This window comes from Callorhinus ursinus, unplaced genomic scaffold (assembly GCF_003265705.2).
Source record: "Callorhinus ursinus isolate GAN/ISIS: 27379988/994484 unplaced genomic scaffold, GSC_fseal_2.0 scaffold22, whole genome shotgun sequence".
NCBI classification, from domain to species: Eukaryota; Metazoa; Chordata; class Mammalia; order Carnivora; family Otariidae; genus Callorhinus; species Callorhinus ursinus.
Window position 1 is genome coordinate 12,903,020 of NW_027397084.1, and position 14,973 is coordinate 12,917,992.

A 14,973-nucleotide genomic window follows, 5' to 3' on the forward strand; every position below is an offset into this window, starting at 1 on the left:
ATAGGAAACCCTGCCTTTGAATGGAGCTTACGTACAAATGAGGTGGATAATAAGCATAATAAATGAGGAGTGGTATGGAGAAAAAGAAAACAAAGCACAAATATGGTTGGGTCAGGAGGATTGAGAGTGGTGGTGGCGTTAGTCTGCATTTTAAATAGGGTGCTCAGAGTATACCTCGTCAGGAAAGCGACAGTTGAGGGAAGAGGAAATGAGACATGCATCTCTTTGCGGCAGAGCGGGCTAAACATAGGGTAAGCTTTAGGGCAGGAACATGGCTTCCTGTTTGTTAGAGGATGCCATTAAGGATGCCAGTTGCTGGACCCAGGAAAGAGGGGAGATGCATAGGTGGGTTCAGAGAAGTAACATGGAGGGCCGCATGAGCAATTATAAGGATCTTGGCTTATATTCTATGTAAAATAGGGAGCCACTGGAGAATTTTGAGCAAAAGAAAGACAATCAATGTGAAATATGCTGTATTAAAGGATACATCTGGCTGCAATATTGAAAATTGACTATAGGGCTCAATAATAAGCACATCAGAGGCTCTGAAAATAATTCAAGTATGAGATGATATATTAAATGGTCGGGGTGGCAGCAGTGATGGTTAGTTTTTGGACATATTTTGAAGACCGTAAATGTGGGTATGAAATAAGTTAAAGAATATGAAATTACTCCAAAAGTTTTGGCCTGAGCAATTGGAATGATGGCATTGTCATTTAAGGGTGGCGTCAGTCATCAGAGAGTTGGAATCAGGAAGCACAGAGACCAGGTTACAGAGGCCTGGAAGTTCCTATTTTCACCACTTCCCCAGGATGGTTGACCAGTAACCTAGCCACCAAGACCTACAGACATGTCTGAGTAGACATTAGGGATTGCATTTGAATCCAAACACAGACTGGACTTGGAGATCAGTCCTGATCCTGAGGGCATAGGTGAGGGATGGAAAGTAACTTAGGTAAGCTTCGGATACAAAGTAATGGGGCGAATGGAGTGAGAGATAAGATGACTGACTGGCTGGATGCTGACCCAGGACCTGATAAAGCAGGAACTTACATAACTTGCTGAGACGTGGAACCTCGCAAAGGCAATTATTTAGCAACTCTCACATGCTGGGTCAGATGAGTGAAAGACAGAATAAGATGCTGGGAAGTTGTCACTTGGGAGGTCACTGTTTTCACAGATCATTTGGGTGTATAAATTTGGCATTTTCAGATAGTAGGGAATGTGGAGTGAGGAGAGTGGGTTTGAAAAAAAGGAAGGCATGGGTTGGTGGGAGAGGTAGATTGAGATCCAGTTGTGGAGGTCTTTGAAATCAGTTCAGTGGTTATGGCTGGTAGGAGGTCATGGAATAGGAAAAAATACAGGACAGTGATAAGGAAATAAAATCTAGATATTTTCTTCCCTGTAAGAGAAGTAGATGGATAGAGAAGTGTATGTGCGCAAAAAGGTATGTGTATGCATTTTAACACCTTCTGTAGATCTCTGAAATAGGATGTTTATATGTAATATACTTGAGATCATACTTGAAATTATGTATAAAAATTTGTCTCCTACTTTTTTCACTTAGGATTTTTCCCATAATAAAATAATTGATTTCCTGTACTGATAAGCAATGGCATCACAAAGCAGGAACAGTGGGAGCTGCCTGCCCTGGATGCAGGTAATAAGGAAGTTCATTATCTCTAGGGAATTTATAACAACAATAAGATTTACTAAAAGGCAGCCTGGTTTTTATTATACCATATGCTGGCAGTTGTAAATAATGTCACGGATGATATGCTGCTCCTCACCAGGGCAGATCCCTGCTCCCCCCACCCATCCTTACCCCTTCTATCATTCCTTGGTACACCAGCGCTGATATGACGAGACTCTCATGGTAATATTCCTTTAGAAAGGAACAAAGCTTCATAACTGTTTTTGTGTAATCATTAAATACTCCATAATTAGTTGACTCACAAAGCTTTAAAAGCAGAAAAAAATCAGTACACGTTTTTTTCGCAAACCAACACTTTCCTTTGGACTGTATTAACTTCTTATTAATAATCACCTTTCAGTTTCCCCCTTAAGAATTCAAACAGGTATTTTAAACAAGTAAATAAATGTGAAAAGCAAAAACAGTGCCGTTTGGCTAAATATCAATCCAATATGTGCTACTGGAAAATCCGTAATCGTGAAAAAAAAAAAATCAGTATCTGTCATAGTGGTGCCTGCTGAAATCCTGGAGCAGTTACTGAAAAAAATAAAAACGATAAAGAATCATGAACCATGTAGTCTTTTTACAAAGGGGCAGTTGGAAATTGAGAGAATCCGAAAGTCTGAAGTCACCCAACTGATGAGTAACTGTTAGGACAGAGTATTCAGGCTTCTCAATTTCCCTTACCAGACTTTTTTTTTTTTTTTTTTTAAGATTTTATTTATTTATTTGAGAGAGCATGTGCACATGAGCAGGGGTGGGGGGAGGGGAGCAGAGGGAGAGGGGACAAATAGACTCAGCACTGAGCAAGGAGCCCAGTGTGGGGCTCAATCCCATGACCTCAAGATCATGACCTGAGCCAAAATCAAGAGTTAGACACTCAACCGACTGAGCCACCCAGGTGCCCATCCATTGATCAGACTTTTATGTTATGTTGCTTCTCTACTGGGAAGGAGAAGTAAATTTCTCAACAACATCAGTAATACCTAATGTTCATTGAATGGCAGGTGCCAGGCAGGGTTCTAGGCTCTTTGAATGTATTAACATATTCATAACCGCTCTCTAAGGTAGATAGCTCTGTTGCCTCCTTTCAGAGGTGAGAACAAAGAGGTTAAATAACTTTTATGCTAGGATTTAGAAGTAGGAAATGGCCATGCTGGTATTTGAGCCCTGGCAGGGGGTCCAAACAGAACACATAACCATCAGTATTACCTCTGATAGACCATTCCATGCTGGTACTATGTAGACCAGCTGAACTCTCACCATGCTTTTGTGCAGGTATTGTCACATTTGATTCCTGCCTATCTACCAGATGAAGTCCAACTCAGTAGGCATATATGAGGCTCTTCATGTGTCCTTTTGTGTTTTATCTTCTTCCTCCTTCCATCAGTCACCTTAAACTCCAGTTTTATTGAATTGGCATTTTCTGGACATTCCATGGCAACTTATTCCTTCTTAATTTTGTAATGGTTATTTCCCTACTTGAAGAAACCTTTTCTGTATTGTCTCCTGTCCAGTTTTTAAAAATCCATGTTAATGATGAGTCACTTCCTATGACATTGCCACTTTGTACTTGTCCTTTGATTTTAGATGAGCTATATTCTCCATTCTGTCATAGGGTTCAAGATTCTTACTCTTTTCTTTCTTTAAAAAAAAAAAAAAACTGGGTTATTTTCAAGATTAGATTCGTATTTTTAATTGAAATATAATTGACATACAATGTCTTAGTTTCAGGTATATAGCATATTGATTCAACAGTTTATACATTGCTCAATGCTCACCATGATAAATGTGGTTACCATCTATCACGATGCAACGTTATTTTTTTAAATTGATTTGTAATCTTTTTCTTTGCTGCATATGAATTCTTTGTTAGATACATATATTGCATATATCTTCTATGGCTTACTTTTTCACCCTGGTAATGGTATTTTTTTGATAAATATAAGTTCTTCATTTTAATATAGCCCAATCTTTTATCTTAAGGTTAGCTATTTCAGAGTTTCTTGGAGGAAATATTCGCCTATCCTTAGATTTATTGGCTTTTAGAAGTTTTATTTTATCTTTCATATTTGGGTATACAAATCCTTTCAGTATTGATTTATATGTATGATATGAGGTCAGGGTCCGTGTTTATGTTTGTGTGAAGATCTAGTTGACCCAGCACCTTTAACTGGCAAATCATCCTTTCCATGCTGTACTACCAGTGTCACTATTGCCCTAAATCACGTAACCACTTACATATACTGGTATATTTCTGGTCTCTGTTCTGAAGATCTATTTTCTATCCTTGTGCGAAGACCAAACTATTTTAGTTACCATAGCTTTATAGTAAATCTCTTTGTTTAGTAGTATAAGTCCTCTGTTGTTTTCTTTTTTTTTTTTTTTTCCTTCCAGTATTGCCCTGGTTGTTTTTGTAGGAATTTTAAAATCAATTAAAAAAAAAATCTGAGATTTTCATTGACATTATGTAGAATAGTTTGAAAAGAATTGGACTTTATAATATTGAATCATCCAATCCATGAACAAGGTATATCCCTTCTTGATACCCTAAAAGTTTTTTGTTCTAAATTTTTTTTTGTTTTCTTTACTAGTATATAGAATTCTGTGCATGTGTGTGTGTGTGTGTGTGTGTTTACTTGGGCCCAATGACTTGATAAATTCACTTACTCAATCCAGTACTTTGTATATAGATTATTTGGAATTTTCTACCTATATCATATCTATAAATAATGAGTTTTCTCATTTAATTTTCAAAGTTTTTGATTACCTTATTACATTGCTAGGTCTTCCATTACAATGTTGGATATAACATGAAATATGAACAGTGCTCTCTATCGAATTTTTTCTTAAACTCATTTTAATTGTAAAGCCAACTGACTTTTAATGTTTTTTTAAAGATAATGTGTTTTTTCTATTTTAAGATTTTCTTCTCTCATTTTCAGTGGCCTTAATATGATGTAACTACATGAGTATGTGTTTTTCATTTTTTTTTTTTTTTCTCTTGGGCATAGTAAAGCCTCTTGAGTCTGTGTCTTAATGTCTTCCTATTGTTTAAATATCTCAGCTGGCATCTCTTCAAATATTGCTCTGCCTTATTCTATTTCTCCTCTTCTAGGAATTCTAATTAGAGGTATGACATACATCTTTGTTTCTTTATTTAAAACATCCCATATAAATTTCATACTCATTTTTGTAATTTCCATAACTTTCTCTGTACTTCATTCTGGGTATTTTCTGTATAGTTATCCTTAAGTTACTGTCCCTTCTTCATTTGAGTATTATTTACTATTAAACTCATCCATTGAGTTCTTAATTTTGGTATTGGTATTTTTCAGTCATGTAATTCTTGAATGCCTAAATAACAGTTACTTTAAAGTCTGTTTATGATAATACCAATATCTGGATCACCTATAGGTCTTTTCTGTTGTTTGTTTTTTCTCTTGGTGTTTGTTCATTTGGTTCTGTCTTATGTGCTTGGGATTTTTTGATTGAATGCTGAATATTTAGTATAAAAAATTGCAGAGGTAATCTCCTTTAGACAGGATTTAGTTTTCTGTGGGTCGACAGCTAAAGTAAGATTAGATCCTCTTATTCCTGATAGGGATTGAGATATAGTGAGGCTGAGATTTAGTCTTTCAGAATAGTGGTCTATCTCTAGTTTTCCCTTACTCTTAGGGTAACACTTGTGGGATTTCCTTTAAACACTGAAGGTGTTTACAGGGGCCTCTTTCTTAGAAGAATTTGAACTCCAGTGTGATTGTCCTTCTGTTTGGTTTCTTACCCTTTTACTCAGTGAGAAATTTAGGATTTGGCAGGTGTCTTAAGGGCAATACCACAAGGAATCTTGAGTTCACTTTATTGTGATTCCCTTTGCTCTGTGACAAGGGGTCATTGAGTCCTTTCTGCCTTTGTGGTACTGGCCTCCAGTTTTGTTTGTTTTCTCTATCCCTCTGAGATTGCTGGAAGGTCTTCACCATATCTTACCTTGCTACCAGTGCCTTGCTCTGAATTGGCAAATGTGTTAAGTGTTAGGTGAAAAAGTGGCAGGAAAAATTTGTCTTACTTTGTTATTTCTCTTCTATCTATGATCTTGGCCCCACAAATACTGGCTGCCTTATTTTTTTCCTGGACCTTATTTCCAGTAGGAGAGTTGGTCTAATAAAATTATCATTAGAGAAGTCCCTTTTATTTTATTTTGAATGCATTAGGATGATTAAATATCACAAAATCTGTAGAATTTAAGAAGAAATTTAAGAATTTAAGAAAAAAATAACACACATATCAGACACATATTAAAGGAGTTTAAAATAAAAACCATTAATAGTATTCACTTCAGCAGCACATATACTAAAATTGGAATGATACAGAGAAGATTAGCATGGTCCCTGTGCAAGAATGACACGTAGATTCATGAAGCATTCCATAATTTTGCTGGATGGGGGATGGGCCTTAAGGAAGGCATTTTTTGTGATGAGCACTGGGATGTTATATGTAAGTGATGAATCACAGAATTCTCCTGAAATCAATATTGCACTGTATGTTAACTAACCGAAATTTAAATAAAAATTTTTAAAAATGATAAGCTATCACTATTTAAATGTTTAGAAAAAATATTTAGAATTTATGTCTAGTACAAAAATATAGATATAGACTAGTTTTATTTTATTCTTCTTTTGAGCATTTCCAACATTTTTATGAATGGAAACCATCCTGTGTCTTATTTTAACTTCTCATGCCCTTACTTTGTCATCATTTCTCTGTATAATGCATGTCATGAAACTCATTATTTTAACCATTATTCCAAGAAACTTTGTATACAAGCTACAGATGATAAATTCTTGTGTTTAGAGTACTCAAAATAGTATACATGTGAGAATATGTTTAGGTATAGATATGCTACCTATGTAAGGATGGACATTCATGTGTATATATAAGGGGATAGGTACAGACTTCAAGTTTTGCATGTTTAAAATATTAGAGACCTGGAAGTCCCTGAAAAACACTTACAGATGTTTAACTGGGAAACTTAATAGGGCTTACGTGCTCTTAGGTTTAAAGTCTTAAAAAAGTGTGTGTCACAAATATCATATACAGCCATATATAATTTAGTAATAGTACTTTATATATATAACTTATATTTTAACTGTTTCAGTTAAACTTATTTTTTTAAACAAAAGTATATAATGCCATAATCTATTCAAAACACGAAGATGAAAGCAACCCCGAGTGAAACCAAAAACAAGCATTTTATAGCATTATGTCCTTCACAGTTGTGTTCTAGAAAACATGTTTGGGAAACTAATATTAATTTTTTTCAAGTGTATGTTTACTTCATCTTTTTTTCCAAAAACATTTGCCACATTCAAACAGTAAATGTATTCATTGAGCCAAGTATACTAACCTCTCTCTCTTTGTAAGTTACATTCCAAATAGTTTATTTCAGTTAACAGTCCAATTTAAAAAAACATGCAGCTCATTCCTAAAATAAAAGATTGCCCTGTCAGCTGCCACTTTATGTTTTTGTAAAAGTAGACCAATTCTGATTCAATCAACATAGCTTTTAGGATTTATTTACATAGTTTCACAGTAGCAAAATCCCTGGAGTTCAAAGTCACAGAATTCCCAGAGCTTACTTTCACATAAGTATGTCCGTCCACACTGTTTTATTTTTATTTTTTATTCTTTGGTTTATTTAAATTAATAATTCCAGTATAGTAAATACAGTGTTTTTTTATTTTTTAAATTTTATTTTGTTATGTTAATCACCATACATTCCATCATTAGGTTTTGATGTAGTGTTGCGTGATTCATTGTTTGCGTATAACACCCAGTGCTCCATCCTGGTGATGGGTATTAAAGAGGGCATGTATTGAATGGAGCACACTGTTTTATTTTTAAAGGTGATATCAAAGAAATTGAGAGGTCAAACAATTATTTAAAATAATATTTCAGGAAATGTGACCCAGAGAATGCACTCACTTGTTACTCGTGTTACTCCCCTCAGCAGCAGAAGTAAAAAAAAAGTCCGTTTTTTTGCCCTGGTTACTGAAGAGACTGGTACAGATTGTTAAAACTATGTAACAATATACTCAACTCATGTGGTCATATTGACTGAGAAGAAACAGTGATAAAAATTTTAATTATCATTTTATGATAATTTTATTTCATTTATCATGGGGCTTAACATTTAAAACTGGACTGAATATCTTTGTTCTCAAATGCCAAGGGCTGCTTTGATAAAATCCCCAAAGCTTCCTTCCCAACTAGGGACTTAAGTTTCCAGCTTTTCCACCTCAAATGCTACCTTCTCTTCTAATCTGTTTTCTCCGGGGTTGGGGGGGGGGGAATCTCTGATTACTTTGATTTTTGTTTTTTACTATAGTTGACACATGATGTTAGATTAGTTTCAGGGGTACAGCATAGTGATTCAAGGACTGTATACGTCATGCGATGCTCACTACAAGAAGTGTAGCTACCATCTGTCACAATACGGGTTACAACATCACTGACTATATTTTCTATGCTGTGTCTTTTTTTTTAAAGATTTTTATCTATTAGAACAAGCAGGGGGCGCGGCAGAGGGAGAGGGAGAAGCAGGCTCTCCAGTGAGCAATGAGCCCGATGTGGGGCTAGATCCCAGGACCCTGAGATCATGACCTGAGCCGAAGGCAGACGCTTAACCAACTGAACCACCCAGGCGCCTCTGCTGTGTCTTTTTATTTCCATGACCCTTATTCATTCCATAACTGGAAACCTGTATCTTCCAGTCCCCTTCACTCATTTGCACCCCCCACCAACTATCAGTTTCTTCCCTGTATTTATAGGTCTGATTCTTCTTTGTGTTTGTTTATTCATTTGTTTTGTTTTTTAGATTCCACATATAGATAACATCATATGATATTTGTCCTTCTCTCTCTGATTTATTTTACTTTGCATATATCCTCTAGGTCCATCCATGTTGTCATAAATGGCAACATCTCATCCTTTTTTATGGATGAGTAATATTCCATTGTGCATGTGTGTATATATATATACATATACACACACGCCACGTCTTTATCCATTTACCTTATTGACAGACATTTGAGCTGATTCCATATCTTGGCAATTGTAAATACTGCCGCAACAAACATAGGGATGCATATATCTTTCAAATTAGTGTTTTTATTTTCTTTGGGTAAATGTCCAGTAGTGGAATGATTAGATCATATGGTATTTCTATTTTTAATTTTTTGAGGAACCTTCATACTGTTTTCCACAGTGGCTGTACTAAATTACATCCCTACCAAGAGTGCAGAAAGGTTCCTTTTTCTCCACATCCTTGCCACCACTTGCTATTTCTTCTTTTTGATTCTAGCCATTCTAACAGATGTGAGGTGATACCTCATTGTGGTTTTGATTTGCATTTCCCTGATGATTAGTGATGTTGAGTATCTTTTCATGTGTCACTGAGCTATCTGTATGTTTTTTGTTTTTGTAAAAATGTCTATTCAGGTCCTCTGGCCCATTTTTAATTGGATTATTATATATTACTTTATATATTTTGGGTACTAACCCTTTATTGGATATATCATATGCAAAGAACTATTAGAAATAACAAATGAATTCAGTAAAGTTGCAGGATATAAAATTAGTACCTAGAAATCAGTTGTGTTTTTATACAGTAGTAATGAAGTGGCAGAAGGAGAAATTAAGAAAACAGTTTTAGTTACATTTTCACCAAAAATAATAAACTTAGCCAAGGAGGTGAAAGATCTGCCTGTACTCTAAACTATAAAACATTGATGAGAGAAATTGAAGGTGATACAAGCAAATGGAAAGGTATTCCCCATGCTCATGGATTGGAAGAATTAATGCTGTTAAAATGTCCATAGTACCCAAAGCATTCTATAGGTTCAGTGCAATACCTATCAAAATACCAGTAACATTTTCCACAACACTAGAAAAAATAGTACTAAAATTTGTATGGAACCACATAAAATTCTGAATAGCCAAAGCAATATTGAGAAAGAAGAACAAAGCTGGGGTATCACAATCTCATACTTCCAAGATATACTACAAGGCTGTAGTAATCAAAACAGTAAGGTACTGGTACAAAAATAGATCAATGGAACAAAATAGAGCCCAGGAATAAACCCACACTTACATGGTTAATTAATCTACAACAAAGGAGGCAAGGATATGCAATAAGGAAAAGACAGTCTCTAAAATAAATGGTGCTGGGAAAGCTGGAGAGCTACACACCAACAAATGAAACTGGCCCACCTTCTTACACCATACACAAACATAAACTCAACATGGATTAAAGACCTCAGTATATGACCTGAGACCATCAAACTCCTAGAAGAGAGCAGAGGCAGTTATTTCTTTGACATTGGCCATAGCAACATCTTTCTGGATATGTCTCCTCAGGCAAGGGAAACAAAAGCAAAACTAAACTCCCCGGACTACATCAAAATAAAAAGCTATTGCACAGTGAAGGAAACAGTCAACAAAATGAAAAGGCAACCTACAGAATGGGAGAAGCTATTACTTTGGTTTTTATACCTTTAATTTGTATTTATGAGTATTTCCTTTCTGCTTCCCAGTATAGCACTACTCTAGAGTGAATTGCTTGCCTTCATCCTGCTATCATTTCTTCTACCATTTTTTTAATCTCATGTTTTAACCATTATACTTGCTTAAGAAATAGTTTCCATCAAGTGTCTGTACTTATTTTTCTTTCCTCCCAGTCCTACAGTCTCCATTTCTCTTCCGTTCTTCTCCTCTATAGGTTGCTGTTGTCTGCGTGGTTGAGACACACTGGCGACCTTTTAGTCACCCTGAGTTTCTTCCGCTTTGCTGTCAGTTAGTGTCCACTTGTAATTCTCTTGCCCTTAGTTTCTATGATTTTTCTCTATTCATTCTTTTCCTGTACCTTTACCTGTTGTTTCTTAATGTTTCCTGAAAGGGAATGTTTCAAAGATTTTTCTCCTTGGGTCTGTTCTCTCTGTGCGTTTTATTCCTTAGTGCTGCCTTCCACTTCACACCTTCAGCTACCAGTGCTATTTATGGCTCTGGGCTGGCCTGTCTTCTGAACATTGGTCTTTAATTCTAGCGGACCATCCGGCGGCATCTTTACCTGTGTGGCCTATGGGACTCCTAATGCAGTATGTCCAAAGTAACAGCTAGAAATTTATGAACTTCACTATACTTCCCCTCCTGTCATCTCTCGGTGAAAGGCATCATCACTTTCTTAGACACTGAGGCCATCATACTTTGGAATCACATATGATTCATCTCTCTCTCATCTTACCCAGTTCTGTGTGGACTGGACTTAGTGACTCCCTTCTAATGAAAACAACATGGCTGAAGTGATGGTGTGACCAGGTTACAAAAGACATAATGCTTATTCCTAGCTCCCTTTAATACTTTCTCTGGGGAAGCCAGCTTCTGTGACTTGAGGTCACTCAGCAGTTTATAGGTAAGCCCAAGGGGTGAGGAAATAAGACCTCCTACCAACAGACATGTAAGTGAAGTGTCTTCTTGGAAGCAGATACGCCTTACCGGCCAATTCCAGATGACTACAACCTTTGACTCTGAGTCAGAACCACTCAGTTTAGCTGCTCTCAAATTTTTCAGCCACATAAACTATGAGATAAGAAACATGTGTTACTTTAAGCCACAAATTTGGGGAGTAATTTGCTATGCAATGATAGATAACCAACACAGGAAGCCTGATGTCTGCTAGTGAGATGAGATTCCTCCTTAGAATTCTCTTCATTTATACCACCGATGTGTTCCTTGACACTGTTTATTTGTATTGTAGTTACTCATCAACAAATTTTATACTTTGGTGAATTAGGGCAAATTTTTACAAGCCTGAACTGTTTAATAACTATGTAAATATATCAGAGCTTAAAATATGAACCAAATTTCTATATCAATTCAGTAACAACACTTTGTCTTAAGAGATTCTAGATATAAGTGTTTACCATCACCTGGTCGTTCTTAAAAGACATTCTCAGCATCTTAAGTTTCATATTTCCAATTATGTTATATGTCAACATCCATGAACCAATTAAAATACTGTAATTCTACTAAATCAAGTTACAAGTCACAAGGCCAATTTCTAAATTCTAAGGTTGAATACTTGCACAGAGTAATATAGATGGAAAGTGATTCTTTTTTATAAAAACCTAAAGTTTAGCCTTAGGGATTCTTCTTGATAACACTTATATGCAAAGAAATATAAAAAGGAATCTTAAAAAGTACTTTATAATGGACATTTATATGTGTGAGGCCTCAGTATTTATGACTATAGCCATTCTACTTCTCCATTTTGGAAGTGATTTGACAATCTAATCACTTTAAGTGTTACAAGTGCTAAAAGATAATTGGTTTTTTGTCATCTTATTTTAACCTGAATCAGTATGTTTTATGGTGGTCAGAGAACAGTCCTCTTTAATTATGTCACCAAGCAAACTCTTCTTTTCCATTTGGACATTTATATTTGTAGAGGATTAGTTTAAGGGTGAGGGGGAAGAGTTCGTTCTAGGCTCATATTTAACAGTGTGGCCTTTGCTCTTTAATCACATTAATTCTGTAGTATATGCAGCTGGTGGCCTTCGATGACTGTGGTGTCCACTGCTTTAAGTGGCTCTCCCAGGTGTTCCATATTTAAATTCAGGAAGCAATGGATCTACCAAGAATTTGCAAACTCTCAAGTCCTAGAAGCATTTTTTTTAATCTCATAATTAGTAGTCAGATGGTATAAGTAGTCTATTGGATTCTGATGAATGTCTTGATTTTATTTAGGTTGACAATCCCATAGCTAAATTGGGGAAATATAACCTACTTTCTATAACTTAACATATGTGTGTGATGTCTGCCAATAAAAAACACATATACCAAAAAAAAAAAATGGACAGATATAATCTGGTTTATGCAGGTGTCTAATATTTGAGAGAATATACTTGAAGAGATTTTAATTAATATGTGTCATCTTAGGGAAACTAAGAAACAGAACTCTATGAGGGTTTGTCCTCAGCCATCTGGTGTTTGAATTAACATTTTTGTTTTTGACTGAAATAAAATACAAAGCCTCTTCCTTAAGTTTGGAAGGGGTACAGGCCCTTGAAATTTAGGATTCTAGTGGAGAATGGTTTTGTTTGTCCAGAAAAGTATTAGAAATAAGCAGGGACAAATTTGACATTTTACTTTCAGAGAGAAACTTCAGAACATACAAGTGTACATGGCAGCTTGGGGCAATGGTTTTGAGCATGGACTCTGGATCCAGACTGGCTTTGAATCGTAGTTCTACTGACTTAGCTTTTACCACGTGCTAGGTCTGGTGCCCTGTGACTAAAAGAGTATTTCATTTGATCCTCAAAAACACCGTAGGTATGTTTTATTTTTCCATTTTTTCAGATAAACTGAGATTTCAAGAAGTTAAGTAATTTGACCAAGATTAGCAGCTGATACACATGGTGGATGGAAGACTGGAACCTCTCTGTGACTTACAGCCAAAGGATTACAAATACTTTATTGTTGTAGACTTTGTAACTCAGAAGGGATGTGGGAAAACAATAACAACAGTAATTTCCAAATACTGGATGGGTGAGAATGAGCATTACAAAGAGCTTTTGAAGAAATGATCACTCCTGAGCTGGGAGAGAACAAGTTTTGGTTTGACTGGAGCAAGCATATTCTTGGGAAGGTAAAGGGGAGGGTAAAAGGCCCTTTCAGTCCTTCTCATTTTAGCCTTGCATAAAATTCTATACGTCTTTTTACTTCCTTGAGACTGCCTTTGTAACATGTGTACCTTTTCTATCCTCAGGTAGATGTTCCAGTTTGTGGTTCTGGCTTTTACTTTCACAAGCAGTATGTGTTCAAACACAGTTGTTTCATCAGAGAATGTTAATACACACTCACATAACCAAATCGACACCTGTTCTAACAGTGAGCATGTGAAGTTCACGTTCATAGTTTTAACTTTGTATATGGTTGTATGTATTGTGTATAATGGTTGTTTCTATTGAGAGACACTTCAACTAAATTAGAGAAAATGGGTTTTAAACCAATAACCAATAACATGGCATATTTTTAAAAAAATCTTTGGTTAAAATACTCTATCAGTTGCTTAAACCACAAGTATATGCCTAACATGTTACCTTTCAAGATTCAGCTGCCTGTTTATAGCATCTGTCTAGAATGATTCAGAGAACCAAGAAATCAATGGATCAGCCCTAAACAGCCAGTATAGACATGACCATAAACTACAGCTTTTTGGTGCAGCACACCACCTGGTCGTCCTCCAGAGCCTATTTATCTTTATTTCTCACACAATTAAACTCCCTAATCTTTCCCAACCCAGATCAGATTACGACTACTAAATTAGAATACAAGGAGCCATACTGACAAGAAGAGGAAAGATTAGTTTGATATCTTGATAGCAAGAGAAAAACAGTAGGAAGCAGACACAAGAATACCATGAGCCTTAGCAGTTAAGGCCCTGAAATGTAGTGATTGGCGCCGTCAACAACCTTCTAAATTGCCATTGTCAATAAATACACATTTTCACCGTAATTTTTTTTAATCCTGTACCATTGCTGAATTCATTTATTAGCACTAATAGTATTTTTGATTGCTTTAAGATATATATATAGCATGTATATTTATTGACATTGAAAATATTTACTCTATATTATGATAGGCAAACAATCCCTTTATGGGAATTCTGCAAGTACCCTATAACACATTCAAAAGACAGAAGATAAATAAAAAAAGGTCGGGGGGGGGAGGCAGGCAGGCAGTCCTGAGACTTATACCCATTTGTTTTTGGCTTATGAACATTTATTATCTCCCTGTGAAAAGAGAGACCCGTGATCCAAACTATGGCTCTTCTGTAATATTCTTATGATTATGGTACATTTAACTGTTTATTAAATTAAAGTAACTGTTTATACATTAAAAAAAAATAAATTGCCATTGTCTTAGAAACCTTTAAATAATTCCAGATTTAAATTATATTCGGTATACTATGCTTGAAAAGTCAAGGAAGATTGTTCTCTATGTAAGAATTTTTTCCATTTAAAATCGATAGGACAAAGCAACAAACATATTTTGGTACTTAAAGTCACATTTCTACAACTATCAGGAAACTTATTGTATATGTTAGCCAGAATCCTTGGAAGGAACTTCTCTTTAATAAAAATCAAGTATAGCTGTTAAAAATTAAACACAATCGAATATTATAGTCAAGCCTAAATTCAGTTGGAAAAGATAGGAAATGCAAA

The 14,973-nt window shown here is 35.6% G+C and overlaps 1 protein-coding gene and 1 non-coding gene across 4 annotated transcripts in view; both read left to right on the top strand.

Annotated features, from left to right (window-relative positions):
• FAM83B (family with sequence similarity 83 member B) overlaps positions 1–14,973 on the top strand; it is an 82,736-nt gene that overhangs the window by 23,887 nt on the left and 43,876 nt on the right. The gene's annotated exons all lie outside the window — the stretch shown is intronic.
• On the top strand, positions 6,020–6,126 carry LOC112838074 (U6 spliceosomal RNA). Its single transcript, XR_003211875.1, has one exon. It is a non-coding gene; the product is annotated as a U6 spliceosomal RNA (small nuclear RNA).